The sequence below is a fragment of the Miniopterus natalensis genome, chromosome 19 (assembly GCF_054644295.1).
Source record: "Miniopterus natalensis isolate mMinNat1 chromosome 19, mMinNat1.hap1, whole genome shotgun sequence".
Taxonomy (NCBI): Eukaryota; Metazoa; Chordata; class Mammalia; order Chiroptera; family Miniopteridae; genus Miniopterus; species Miniopterus natalensis.
The window spans coordinates 12302468-12315280 of NC_142099.1; the positions used below are offsets into that span (position 1 = coordinate 12302468).

At 42.8% G+C, this 12813-nt stretch overlaps 1 protein-coding gene across 1 annotated transcript in view; it reads left to right on the top strand.

Annotated features, from left to right (window-relative positions):
• Positions 1-10450: 10450 nt before the first annotated feature.
• OTUD7B (OTU deubiquitinase 7B) overlaps positions 10451-12813 on the top strand; it is a 52721-nt gene continuing 50358 nt past the window's right edge. Inside the window, exon 1 of the mRNA XM_087827887.1 lies at positions 10451-10669. The gene's annotated coding sequence lies outside the window, so the exon portion shown is untranslated. The remainder of the gene's footprint in view (positions 10670-12813) is intronic.

Sequence of the window (12813 nt, forward strand, 5' to 3'; positions counted from 1 at the left end):
CCCATATACCATATGTCTAAAGAATTAAAAGTTATTCATAAAGCTAACAAGTTGGTAGATAAAATCTATTTTATCATTCCAACTTGACAAGTATCTTTTTTATAATAGTTTGAAAGGCCAGTCAAGTTTAGAATGATTGGACTCGTGGGTTGTGGCGTGGAATGTGGCCGTGTGAGGTGAGCTGGCCCGTCGGTGGTGTTCACCCTCAGGAACCTGGACCCTGTGAAGAGGCCCAGGCCCTGGAAGGGGGCTCAGACACTCTTGCTGGCAATTCCAGATTCCCAAGAACCCAGAGGGTGCTTTAGAGGGGTGCGTGTGTCCCGGGCTCCAGATGCGTACGCCTCCTGATTCTACAGCCTCCGCATCCTTTGGGGAGAGAGATGGCCAGAGGAGAGTCGGAATGGGGCCTGTGCAAGCTCAGGGCTCAGAGTATAGGGGCTCCTTGTTGGACTCGAGGGAGGTATGATTTGTCACCTGAGAATCACCCCCTGTAATTCCTACTGTACTACTAACCCCCTGTCCTTTTTTGTCTCTTTTCTTGCCTACTGTCTTCCCTCAGAACACACAGAGGCTACCTATTGTTCTGCTCAGATGCTGGTTTTACTAAATAGGACACAAGTATGGTGTCTTCCATTATTTCTCTCTTTGACTCCAATTTCCTCTACTAATTATCTGGGACCTTTCTTATTAGCAAAGATTACCTCTGGGAGGCCTGTCAGGGAAGAAGGAGCGTGGGTGGCAATAAGTCTGGAGAAAAAAGTTGGTGTTTTCCTTTCAGGAAGGAGGAGGCCTTCAGGATCCGACTGTTCTCGGGGTTGTGACGGATTCCACCCCTCGAGGAGAGGGAAGGGCAGTGGCCCAGTGGCATTCATACGGGTGGAGGGAACACAGCTTGGTGGCCACAGCTGGAGGAGCAGAAAACGATGACCGCCCAGGCCTCGGAGCAGACCATTTTAAAGGAAAGGAAAATGAAAAATGAAGGTCAGCACCGTCATCACATATTTACTTAGTACTGAGTGCCACAGGGCCCCCTGTAGGACTCACAGGGAAAGGGAGTAAAGGGGGAATGAATATACACCTCTCATCAAGTTGTAACCCACGTTTCTGTGACGGTACCAGTGAGATTCAAATGAAACTGCTTTAGGTCTGTTCTCCTGCACCGGTCACCCCAGGAATTCTGGAGGTGGGCGTGTGTGTCATGCTTTTTTTTGTTGCTGATTGGTTCAACGGATGGATCATTTCACCAACTCTAGTGTGCTCTTGCTGTTTGGCACCACATTGCCCCAAGACGTGGAACAACTACTTTCATTTTCCCCAGAAAATATTCCTTGCACAGGGTATTTGTGTATGTGTTAGGCTTTGGTGACGATCTGGAGGCAATCGAGACGTTTTATATTGCCATGTTGCTTGGTTCTTTCTCTTCCTTTAAAGCTTCCTCATTTTCCTGACCACCTTCCATAGTGATTCCCTTTTATTGTTTGATTTTTTTTCTTATTATAGCCAAGGACTCATTAATGTGTCCTGCGAAAATATGGATCATCTGTTCCAGTTCCCATCCTGAGCCTCAGAAGGACCAACAGAGACTTCTGATGGCCACCACTCCCTTCTTGCAATTCTGCCAGGGGGAGGAGGCAGTGTGAAGAATTTTTTTTTTGCTATAGCAATTACATTATCTCCTTTAAAATTATTATTATTATTATTATTGGCAGTAGATACATTTCTCTTCAAGGACAATTGAAGGTTTTTGAGCAGGGGAATAATGTGACCAGACCTTAGTTTTAGGCAGGGCATGAAGGGTAACAGGAGAAGAGAGAGATTAAAGGCAAGAGAGCAATTGTAGAGTTATTTTACTATAGTTCAGGTCGAGGTAATGAGCTAGAATTGTGGCAGTGGGAATTAGGAGAAAGAAATAGATATAATGATTCAGCATAGAGGTATTGATAATGCATTCAGACATGAAAAAACAATCACCTAGGTTTAAGCAAAGACACTAGTAACAAACTGAGTCTGCGATGTAATCTAACTGGATGTGTGTATGTCCAGAGGTGAGGGTATCCCACAGGAATAGGCCAGAGCAACACCAACTCACTAGGCTGTGCTTCAGGGTTAAGAAGTAAACACTATGCTCTCTTTCTGAGTGTTAGATGCTGTTTGCTGCATAATGGCCTGTAAATACTATTCATCTAGAGGAGGGGAGGAAACTAGAGATCAAAAGGAAAGTGTTGTAGGAAGCAGGAAATCAATGACAGAATGTACTGTATGGGTAGTAAGAATCAGCCCTTTCAGTTTCTTCCAGGAATAAATGTCAGTAGTCAAAGGCCACATTGTCCTTGTATAGTCTGCACCACCTTCCATCTTTTTTCCTGGGTAAGGTGAAGGACATGTGTCAAGCCAGAAGCATTTTGACTTCTAATGCCTAGTCTTGCTCACGAGAGCTTCTTAGGGGCATTGATTGTATCTGCATGCCTTACACAGGGTGAGAGCTTAAAAATATCAACAGAATTCACTAAATTGTGTCAATTCCCATTTTGTTGAGCTTTTGCTGCTCCTGTAGTGGATCTAGACAAGGAGGCAACCAGCCTGGTGCTATGTTCTGTATGATGTATTGGCAAGTTAGAGCAGAACTGCCACTTATGTGTGATCTCTGGCCCAGGCGAGGAGAAGGGCACCCACCCCCGGTGGGGAGCTGGCCCACTTAGAAACTGTTGCAGGGCAGCATCCCTGATTAGCACTTGTGACATCCTTCTACTATTTCTCTTTATTCAGCTCCTCTTTTTTCTTTCTTTCTCTTCTCATAGTCAATGCTTTCTCTTTCAATATTCCCCAGGTCTTATGCATTTCTCTTGAGTGCTCCTAGAGTACTTTACTCATCCATGGATCCCTCCCTAGCTCTTGGTCTTCCACCGATTTCTTCTGACCTCAGGATTCCATCTCTTCTTGAACTAGGAAGGTAACCTAATGCATTAGGTGAGTGTAACCTGAGTAATGGTAACACTTTTCAAGTCTAGCTTTTTTTTCAGCAGAAAAAACTGTCATCCATTTACTTCTCTGTGAAGAGTTGCTATGATCTGCAGGCTTGTCCACAGACCAGAAGCCACATGGGAACAAACCTAATGCTGATCAGTTCAGTAACCTGGAAAGCAATAGTCAGAGGGCACATTACTGAGAGAGATTTTAATAGATGCCAATTAGATATAGTGACTCAGCTCTGGAACTCTCTAATGCAGGTAAAGAAACGATGTAATTTAGAAAACATTCTTCGTGTGCAGTACCTACAGAGCTCAATGTGGGCCATTGCTCACCTGAAAAGGGGAAGTTTGGTATAGTCTCACATCTTCTATCCCCTGAATGCTCTGTCAGTTTCCAATAGCCTGAATCTGGCCCGCTCCCCAGCGCTGACCTAGTCAGGGGACAGAGTGATTTAGTCACTCCATTCCCCTGGTCTTTCCTCATTGTCCCAGCCAATGTTGGCAGCCATATTATTTGCTTTTCCTCCAAACCTGAGGGTGTGTCACCTGTGAGGTGGAGATGACGCTGACCTACCTGGCTGGCATTCCAAGCAGGTAAGGTAGCACTTGCTCTCTTCAAAGCCTCAGGACCCAGCTTCTCTTCCTTGCCTACCTGTTGCTAGGCCTCTGATGGCCTTAGAAGCCCATTCTTACATCCTCAGGGGATTTGTCCAGACCGGAGTAGAAACACCCAATCTTGCCAAGAGTCCTTTAGTTAATATCCTAACATAGCTCTCCTGGGGACCAGCACTTGCAACAATTGAGCACTGATAAGTTCTATTTACAACAAAGTACCTCCAGTGTAGTGATCTTTAGTGCTTACAAGCCTGTAGGCAGAGATTTTCTATTTAGGAGTTCCTTAATTGCTTAATCCTAGGAACCCTTTCCGAGGTACAGGAACATAAATGGCGTCACTGAACTCTTCTTTCCTGCTGTTTTATTATTCCTAGATTTTTTCATTAATTGATTAAATAGTCAACTTAAGAACAAATACTTGTGAAAAATAACAATTTCAAGGCAATTTTTAGGTTCCAATTGATTGATAAAGACATTTATAGTTTAGGATTTTATAGGAAGTCTTTAAAATACAGGTTGGGCCTTGAACTCTAGGGAGAAAATTTAGAGACAGAGGAGAGAGTTGGATAGTAGCATGGTGGTATGCTCTTACTGGCTTGCTAGTGCTGATTGCACATCTCTTCCAAATTCTGTGTTCAGTGACATCACATTAGTAGCATGAAATTGTCAGGGGTAAGAATATTTATACCATGGAAATTGGTAAATGCTATAAATCCACACTTTTCCTCTGGGAGAGCTGGTTGTTAATTTACCAGCACACCACTGTGGTAAAGGAAGTAGAGCACAAATGTAGAAATGGAAATTAGCAATCCATATTCTGGAGTTAGGGCTAGATTGGGGTCAGATTGTATAGGCTTTTATAGGACAGACTAAGGCATTTTGACTTTATCCTATAGGTATGGAGAAGTTGTTGATGGCTTTATATTAGTTGAGATGCTTTTGATTATAAGTAATAGAAAAACTAAATTCAAAATGGCTTAAACAATAAAGAAGATGCATTATTTCATATAATAAGGAGTTCAACCAACTGTACAGAGAGAACTGCAGTTAAATGTTTGGTGCATTTTTTTCCAGTCTTTTATGTAATGTATAAATATTAAAATTATTTCATAGCTGAGATGATACTGTATATATGGTACTGCATCTAGCTTTTTTATTTCACCATGAGCATTTTCCCCATGGCATTAAACTGTCTTTGAAAACTTGAAAGCATTTTGGGCTGTCAGCATAACTGAACATGTTTTCTTGTGGTGTGGCACATGTATCTTTGTAACTGGTTTGATTTAGTGTGCTTCAATAAAAGTTCAGTATTACAATTAAAAAGAAAAGAAAATTTCAAGGACCACTCAGTTATGGCTAATTCATCAGTTCACTCAAAATGCAGACTCTTTTCATCTTTTTGCTCTGCCATTCTTAGTATGTCAGCTTATCCTCCAACTAGAACATCTGTTCTAAATCTAGCGACATTCAGTAGCAGAAAAGAATCATTTACTTCTCTGTCTCTTTGTTAGAGCAAGGAAGTCCAGCAGATTTCTTCCACTCTCATATTGGTCAGAACTTTATCACAGGCCTAAACCAAGCACTGGCAAGGGAAATGGAACCCTGTGATTGGCTTAGATCCAATATCCCTTCCACTCAACCCCCACCTCTCCACTTGAGCCAGTCTCCCCTGAAGCCCAAGGTCATGTAGAGAAGGATGGCTACATGGACATAATTAGGGTTCTATAAGCAAGAAGGAAGAAGGGGGATGGTCATTGGTTAACTAACCAACATGCTGCTATAGCTTTTAAAAAAAGGGAAACTATCAATGAAATATTTTAGGAAGCATAATCCAGCAGTGATGTGTAAGCAGATACGTGGCCTGATAATGGAGAGACCCAGTTATACTATTATAAGAGTCTGGATGTGACTCTATTATGAATCTGGTATATGTTATCAAAGCATAGTTCTCAACTGCCAATTTATTCATTTACCCATTCATTCAATATTTACTTAATGAATGCCATGGGTCAGGCACTACACGAGGTACTGTAGATAAAATGGTGAACTTATTTCATGGAGATTCACAATCTAATAGAGCAAATATCAATAAAATAAACCACAGGTAAATGTAAAGCCTGTTCACTGAAAACTATGACACTAATAAATTAAATTGAAGACACAAATAAATGAAAAAGATATTCTGTACCTATGGATTGGAAGAATTAATATTGTTAAAATGCATATACTACCCAAAACAACCTACAGATTCAATACAATCCCTATCAGAATTCTAATACATTGTTCACAGAAATAGAACAAACAATCCTAAACTTTGTATGGAATCACAAAAAATGCCAAATAGCCAAAAAAATCTCGAGAAAGAAGAACAAAGCTGGAGGCATCATGCTCCTTGATTTTGAACTATATTACAGAGCTATAGTAATCAAAACAGCATGATACTGGCATAAAAACAGACACAAAGATCAATGGAACAGAATAGAGAGACCAGAAATAAAGCCATGAATATATGGTCAATTAATCTATGACAAAGAAAGCAAGAATATACAATGGTGAAAGGATAGTCTCTTCAATAAATGGTATTGAGAAAACTGGATACTCACATGCAAAAGAGTAAAACTGGATGACTGTATTACACCATATACAAGAATTAATTCGAAATGGATTAAAGACTTGAGTGTAAGACCTGAAACATAAAACTCCTAGAAGAAAACATAGGCAGTAAACTCCTTGACATCAATCTTGGCAATGATTTTTTGAATCTCATTCCAAAAGCAAAGGCAACAAAAGGAAAAAAAAGTTAGACTGCATCAAACTAAAAAGCTTCTGCACAGCAAAGGAAGTTGTCAACAAAATGAAAAGGCAACCTGCTGAGTGGAAGAAAGTATTTCCAAATCACATGTCTGATATGGGGTTAATATCCAAAAATATAAAGAATTCATACAACTCAATAGCAAAACAAAAACAGTCTGATTAAAAAATGGGCAGAGGACCTGCACAGGCATTTTTCCAAATAAGACATACAGATGGCCAACAGACACATGAAAGGATGCTCAACATCACTAATCATTAGGGAAACTCGAATCAAAACCACAATGAGATATCACCTCCCACCTGGTAGAATAGTTATCACCCAAAAGACAGGCAATAACAAGTGTTGGGGAGGATGTAGAGAAAAGGGAACCCTTGTGCATTGTTGGTGGAAATGTAAATTGGTGCAACTACTATGGAAAACAGTATGGAGTTGTCTCAAAAAATTAAAAATAGAGCTACTGTAAACTAAACTACCATATTATCTAGCAATTCCACTTCTGAGTATTGGATGAAAATGAAAACACTAATTAAAAAAACATGTATTCCCATGTTCATTGCAGCATTACTTACAATAGCCAAGACACAGAAACAATCTAAGTATCTATAGACGGATGAATGGATCAAGAAGAGATATATATATATATACACACACACACATATATATGTATATGTGTATATATATATATATATATATATATATATTTATTTCTCAGCCACAAGAATGGAATCTTGCCATTTGTGACAACATGGATAGACCTAGAGGATCTTAGGCTAAAGGAAATAAGTCAGACAGAGAAAGACAAATACTATATAATCTCATTTATATGTGGAATCTAAAACAAAACAAAACAAATAAAAAACAAGCGAACCAACCAACCAACCAACCAACCAACCAACCAACCAAGAAGCTCATTGGTACAGAGGACTGATTGGTGGTTTCCAGAAGAGGGGGTGATGTGGGCGGCGTGAAATGGACAAAGGAAGTCAAAAGGTACAAACTTACAGTTATAAAGAAGTCATGGGGATGTAATGTACAGCATCGTGATTATAGTTAATAGTACTGCATTGCATATTTGAAAGTTGCTGAGAGGGAATCTTACAAAATTTTTGTAACTATGGTGATGGATAGTAACTGAACTTATTGTAGTGATCATTTCACAATGTATACATATATTAAATCACTATGTTGTTGTACACCTGAAATGAATATAATGTTATGTGTCAATTATACCTCAATAAAGAAAAGAACCGTGGATATTTTTAAAATATAGAGATTCTTGGTCCCAAGAATTTCGATTTAGTGAGTCTGAGGTTCCTAAGCACATACAATACGTAATTTTTGAAACTCTACAGAATCGCTGGCCTAAATTATAGTGATGGTAGTGGAAAGGAAGTTATTTTGGTTTGGTTTTCTTTTCCACCACAAAAGCATATAAGTGCAAACAATTGCTGTGTTGTTGTTTTTTCCTGGTTAGCTGCAAAAATAGCTTTCTCTGAACATTTCCCCCTACTCTATCCATTAGCCCCAGTGTTGAAATAATCTCTCCTGAAATGAAAAGCTGTTTTTTGTGCTCTTGCTTAAAGTAAAGTGAAAGCTCAGGGAGCTCCTTGCTGCAGCCCTTAGAATTACTAAGATGAGTAAACAAAAACAGGCCGCCTGGGTGGAAGAGAACTTTGTACCGAATAGCAGATGAGGGTGTGTGGCCCTGAGTACACTGGTAGGATTTTCTCTGCTGCTTTTACTTGTTTTCCTCACTATTCTTCTACCTGTCAGCAAAAAACCGATCAGCTGTGTTCTGGCTGCCGACAATGACATCACAACTCTTCTGAGCATTTAGCATAGTGACAACCTGAATGGCTGCACATCACTGCAGAAAAGGTCTTCAGTTTCTAGGCAGAGAAAATGACACACAGGAATAGGAAGGGAGTCACCTAATGGATTAGGAGCTGGCTGAGCTGGGACCAAAACCCAGGTGGCCTGGCTCCCAGCCTGGCTGACCACACTGCTACCCACACAGCCTGGGCTGACCCCAAACAAGCAGTCCATTGAGCAACTGCACAAACAACAATGAGTGATGGATGGTCAGAGCAAGAAACAGGCACAAAGCAACTGCAAGCCCGTCACTTCCTGGCCCCTAAATTTCCAGGCAAGTCTGTAAAGTGTGGTCACTTAAATGAATCTGACCAGCAACTTAGCTCAGTTTTCGAATTTGGAAACTTTTTGTTGTCACTGCCAAAAGTAAAAAGTCTGCCTTGTGCTGCGGGTGGAGAGTGCCTTTGAACTCCATACCTGGTCCTAAGTCTGTGGTACTTAAGACTAGAAAGACATAGTTAACGGACATAACCCGGTCCTGGGAGGGCCTTGGTAAAACAAGACAACTTTAGATTTTTGAGTGCCCTCATCTGTGGATGTGTCCTCCTGCCACAGGCTTATCTAGCAAGGGATGGGTGTGATCAATGGCGTTCAATTAGAGTCAACCTAAATGACCAAGTCTCATCATATTCTCCTCTTCAAATTTGCCACTGAGCTGGAGCCAAAATTTGTAGTCCACACATGTTTGAAGCTCAGGCCAAATGGCTCTGCTTGCCAACCTGTATCGTTGATCCTGGGTGCAAGGTACTCGGACCTGCTTGGCCTTGATATGGCCCCAGGCCCAGGTCTAAATCTTCAACTGTAAACCCAGGGTATCCCCAAGAGATAGAGCTAGCTAGGAAGTTTCCTGTTTCAGGTGTCGATTTTCTAGTCTTGAGCTGGATAATTCTAAAATGTCTATCCTCCACCTGTTCAGAAACTGAGGACTTCAGAACGCAGTGAGGGGACAGAACAGTTGACTGTAATATTTGTTTTTAAATAGACCTAACAGGCACAATTTAGACAATAGACATTTTGAATATGCAGACCAGGTGCCACGTTAGGAATTTGCATGAAGAATTTTCTTGGTCAGATTGTAGCAGAGACTGGCCTCATTTTGTGTTTGTCATACGAGATATTTATTAAATGACACTTCTTACTTGAAACAGTCCACGTTCTCCTAATATTTATTTATTCATTCAATAAGTGTGGAAGGTCTGCCATGTGCCAGGCAAGCTTATATTCCCATAGCCATAGCTTATTGTTAAGCACATAGTACATATGTGAGTTCTGCCTTATATAATATAGTTTTATGTATTCTACTAAAGTGTAGGATCCTTGATGCTTGTAATTATGTCTTGTTCATTTTTGTGTCCCCAATATCAATGAGCACAGTTCCTTGTACATAGTGGAGACTCAAGAAATATTTAAGTTGAATTATGCTGTAATTCTGTTAAAAGGCATTACCAAAAAAAGGTCCTACATAACTTTTTAACTTTTTTTGATTGTGCTAACGGTCTATAGCAGATGTGTCAATAAGGTATCATCATATGCAAACTAAGTATTGGGTGTTTATAGAGACGAGTATGTTCACTTCATGAGTGAAGAAAGGAGCGTGCATAACTGCGTGGAGACTGTTCTGGAAGAAGTGGTGGTGATTTTCCTCTGGCCAGTCTACAACGATTGAGTCTTCTAGGGACTCTAACTGGAATTTCAGTCTTCTCAGTATTTTCATCCCTCTCGCCTTTCTAGAACTTCCCCGCTTCTTTCTGCTTCTTCCCAAAGTGCTGTAGCCAACTGAGTCTACCGCAAAGTCTCAGGAGTCCGCCCTGACCCCTCCAGCTCGGGTTCAAGAACTCTCCAGACCCGCGGCTTCAGGAACACGGGCCAGGAAAACACCGGGTCACGCGCAGGGCAAGCGCCAAACCGGCCGCTGCCAGGGGAGCGGCGCTAAAGGCGGGGCTGCTACGGGGCGGGGCGGGGCGGGGCGGGGCGGGGCGGGGCGGGGCGGGGCTGCTACGGGGAGGGGCGGGGCGGGGCGGGGCGGGACGGGAGGCCGGGGGCGGCTTGGGTGTCACCAGCAACCCGCTCCGGCCGGAAACTGGCGCTTGTTTCCGGCCGGACGGCCGAAAACCACCGATCCAGAACCAGCCTCCGGAGTCGGAGAGGCGACCGTGTGTGGAGTAGGCAAAAAGCCACTGGACGAGACCAGTCCGGATCAGTCCCGTCCGGCTCCAGCTCCTGATCCTGTGCGGAGCGACAGCCGCGGTCGCAGTCGCCGCCACCGCCACCGCCTCCGCCTCCATCGTCGTCGGGGGAGGGGCCGGCCGGACCCCGGGGTCACAGCAGAGGAATGAGGAGAGGCGGCCGGGCCCCGCGCTCCGCCCCGGCCTAGGGCCTTGCCCCGGGAGCCGCGAGGGTAACGGAGCCCCCGCCTTGTCACCCTCCCCCGTCTGCTCCCGCCCCTCCCGCCTCTTCAGTTTCTCAAACTCTGACCCTCTGATCTCCACTGTCCCCCTTCTCCTTTCTGATTATATTTCACCCGGAGCCATCGCCCGTCCGCACCCCTTCCTCGCCCTGACTGTTCCTCGCTTCGTCCCAGCCTTTCCCCTGTTACTCCCCCCTTTCACCTGTGTCCGCGTTGCTCGCCCCCCTCCCCCGTCCCTGGCCTCCCGAGCGTGCGGGGCAGCTTGGACGGTCCCCTCGCGGCAGCTGGACTTTCGGGGAGGGATGGTGGAGTTTTAAGGTGGCTGGGAGCGCAGGCTGCTACCCCACAGTAGGATAAAGTTCATTGTGAAGTCTCCGTGTAGAAGTAAAATGGAAAGGCAGGCTTGCTCGCCCCTGGCCGTAGCCAGACTGAGGTGCGTCCAGTAATGGAGGAAGGGAGCGCGAAAGAGTGCGCGCGAGAGAGCGATTCTAGGGCAGCCTTAGGAACTTCAGAAACAGCAAAGTTGCCATGAGCCGATGGAAACTTTAGACGCTGATGATGAGTAAGCCGGGGGCTGCGTGAGCTCACAGCTCGTCTCGTAATTACTAGGTTAACGGTGTGGCCCGGGTCTGGACGGAACGGGATTTGTTTACTGGGCCGGCGTATTTTTAGCCTCTCGGCTCGCGGGGACCGGCGCGCTGAGCCTCCCTCCTTCCCTCGCGCTCTCCGTCTAGGTGCCTAACGTAGGTGGCTCTTCTGCGCATAATACAGATATAAATATTAAGTTGAAAGAAGCTGACTGGTGAGATTTTATGTAAGAGATTCTCTCCCAGACTCTTAAGGGAGTTTTCGTGAATGCAAAAGCGAGAATTAGCGGGACCTGAACTCTTCATTTCCTTATCTTTTTATAATGGCGAATTTAAAATGCTTTTTAGAAAATCAGAAACTGGTAATTTTTCAGTCTTGTCTTGTCATATTGTGTATTTAGGAGAAGTTTGAGGAGGCTGGATCCCTTTGTCTTTCAGAATCTTTTTGTAAGGTAGGAAAGGACAAAGTAGACGGAAGAGGCGGTGGTAAGGCTAGTCCTAAAGGGTAGCTCATCCTAAATGTTTTAAGAACGTTTTCTATATTATATAACTTTAAAATTTTCCTTCCTAGCAAATGAGATTGCGGTCTTGATGGGGTGGAGAAGACTGTAGGGACTTAAACCAGGTGGCTAGGGAAAATCAAGACTTGTAATTAAACATTTGCTCTGCATAATTTACAAATGAATACATTATAGGCAAACAATTATACTCTTTGTCCTCATTGTTTTTTGAGCAGTTCTTTTAAAGTTTACTAACCAACCGGCTGTGCTAGTCTATTGACATTTTGAAGGCTGAACTGAACTGTAAAATAAATGAAGTTGGTGTTGCTCATCTGGAGCCTGAATACCGGCCTGTTATAATTTCCACTAGCTACCCTGTGTGCCTCAGAGCACCTCCCTGAGTAAGTGGCCGGTTACTATGTACTTTGGGATTGCAAATAAATACAAATATTAGCTCATGCTAGGAATAATTGAGAAGGTAAATATGCTGAAAAGATATTCCAAAACTGAAATAAGTTATTTAAATTTTTTCCCCATTTTGGATTATCAGCACCTTTCTGCTGATAATTATCCATTAACATGAATAATTTAGAATTGAACAGATACCCACTTTGGACATTATGCATTCAAGCAGGAAGGAAAAATGGAAGGAAGATAGTTCCCAAGCTAGTGCTAATTTTTTGTCGTTGTTGTTGCCCAATTTGACTTACCCCTTTCATTTAATGCCAAAAGACTTCCTTGTGGAAAAACAACAACAAACCTAAACCTTTGCCAAAGGAAGGGGCTGTCTGCTGACTTGTATTAAGGCAGGCTGACCAGTAATGAATGCTAATTGTTAGTTGGACTTGGAGTTATGTCACCAACAACTTGGAAATTTTCTTGAACCTTTATTTCCTTAATCTCTTTCCTTTGGGACACCTATTGAAAAAAGATTTAATTTGGAGGGTAAAAGCTAATTTTTAAAAATCACAGAGTCTGCTGACAGTCAATTCTTTCAGTATGTGAGTTGGTTTGTGTCAGCCTTAGTGATGATATCTGATAAATTCTA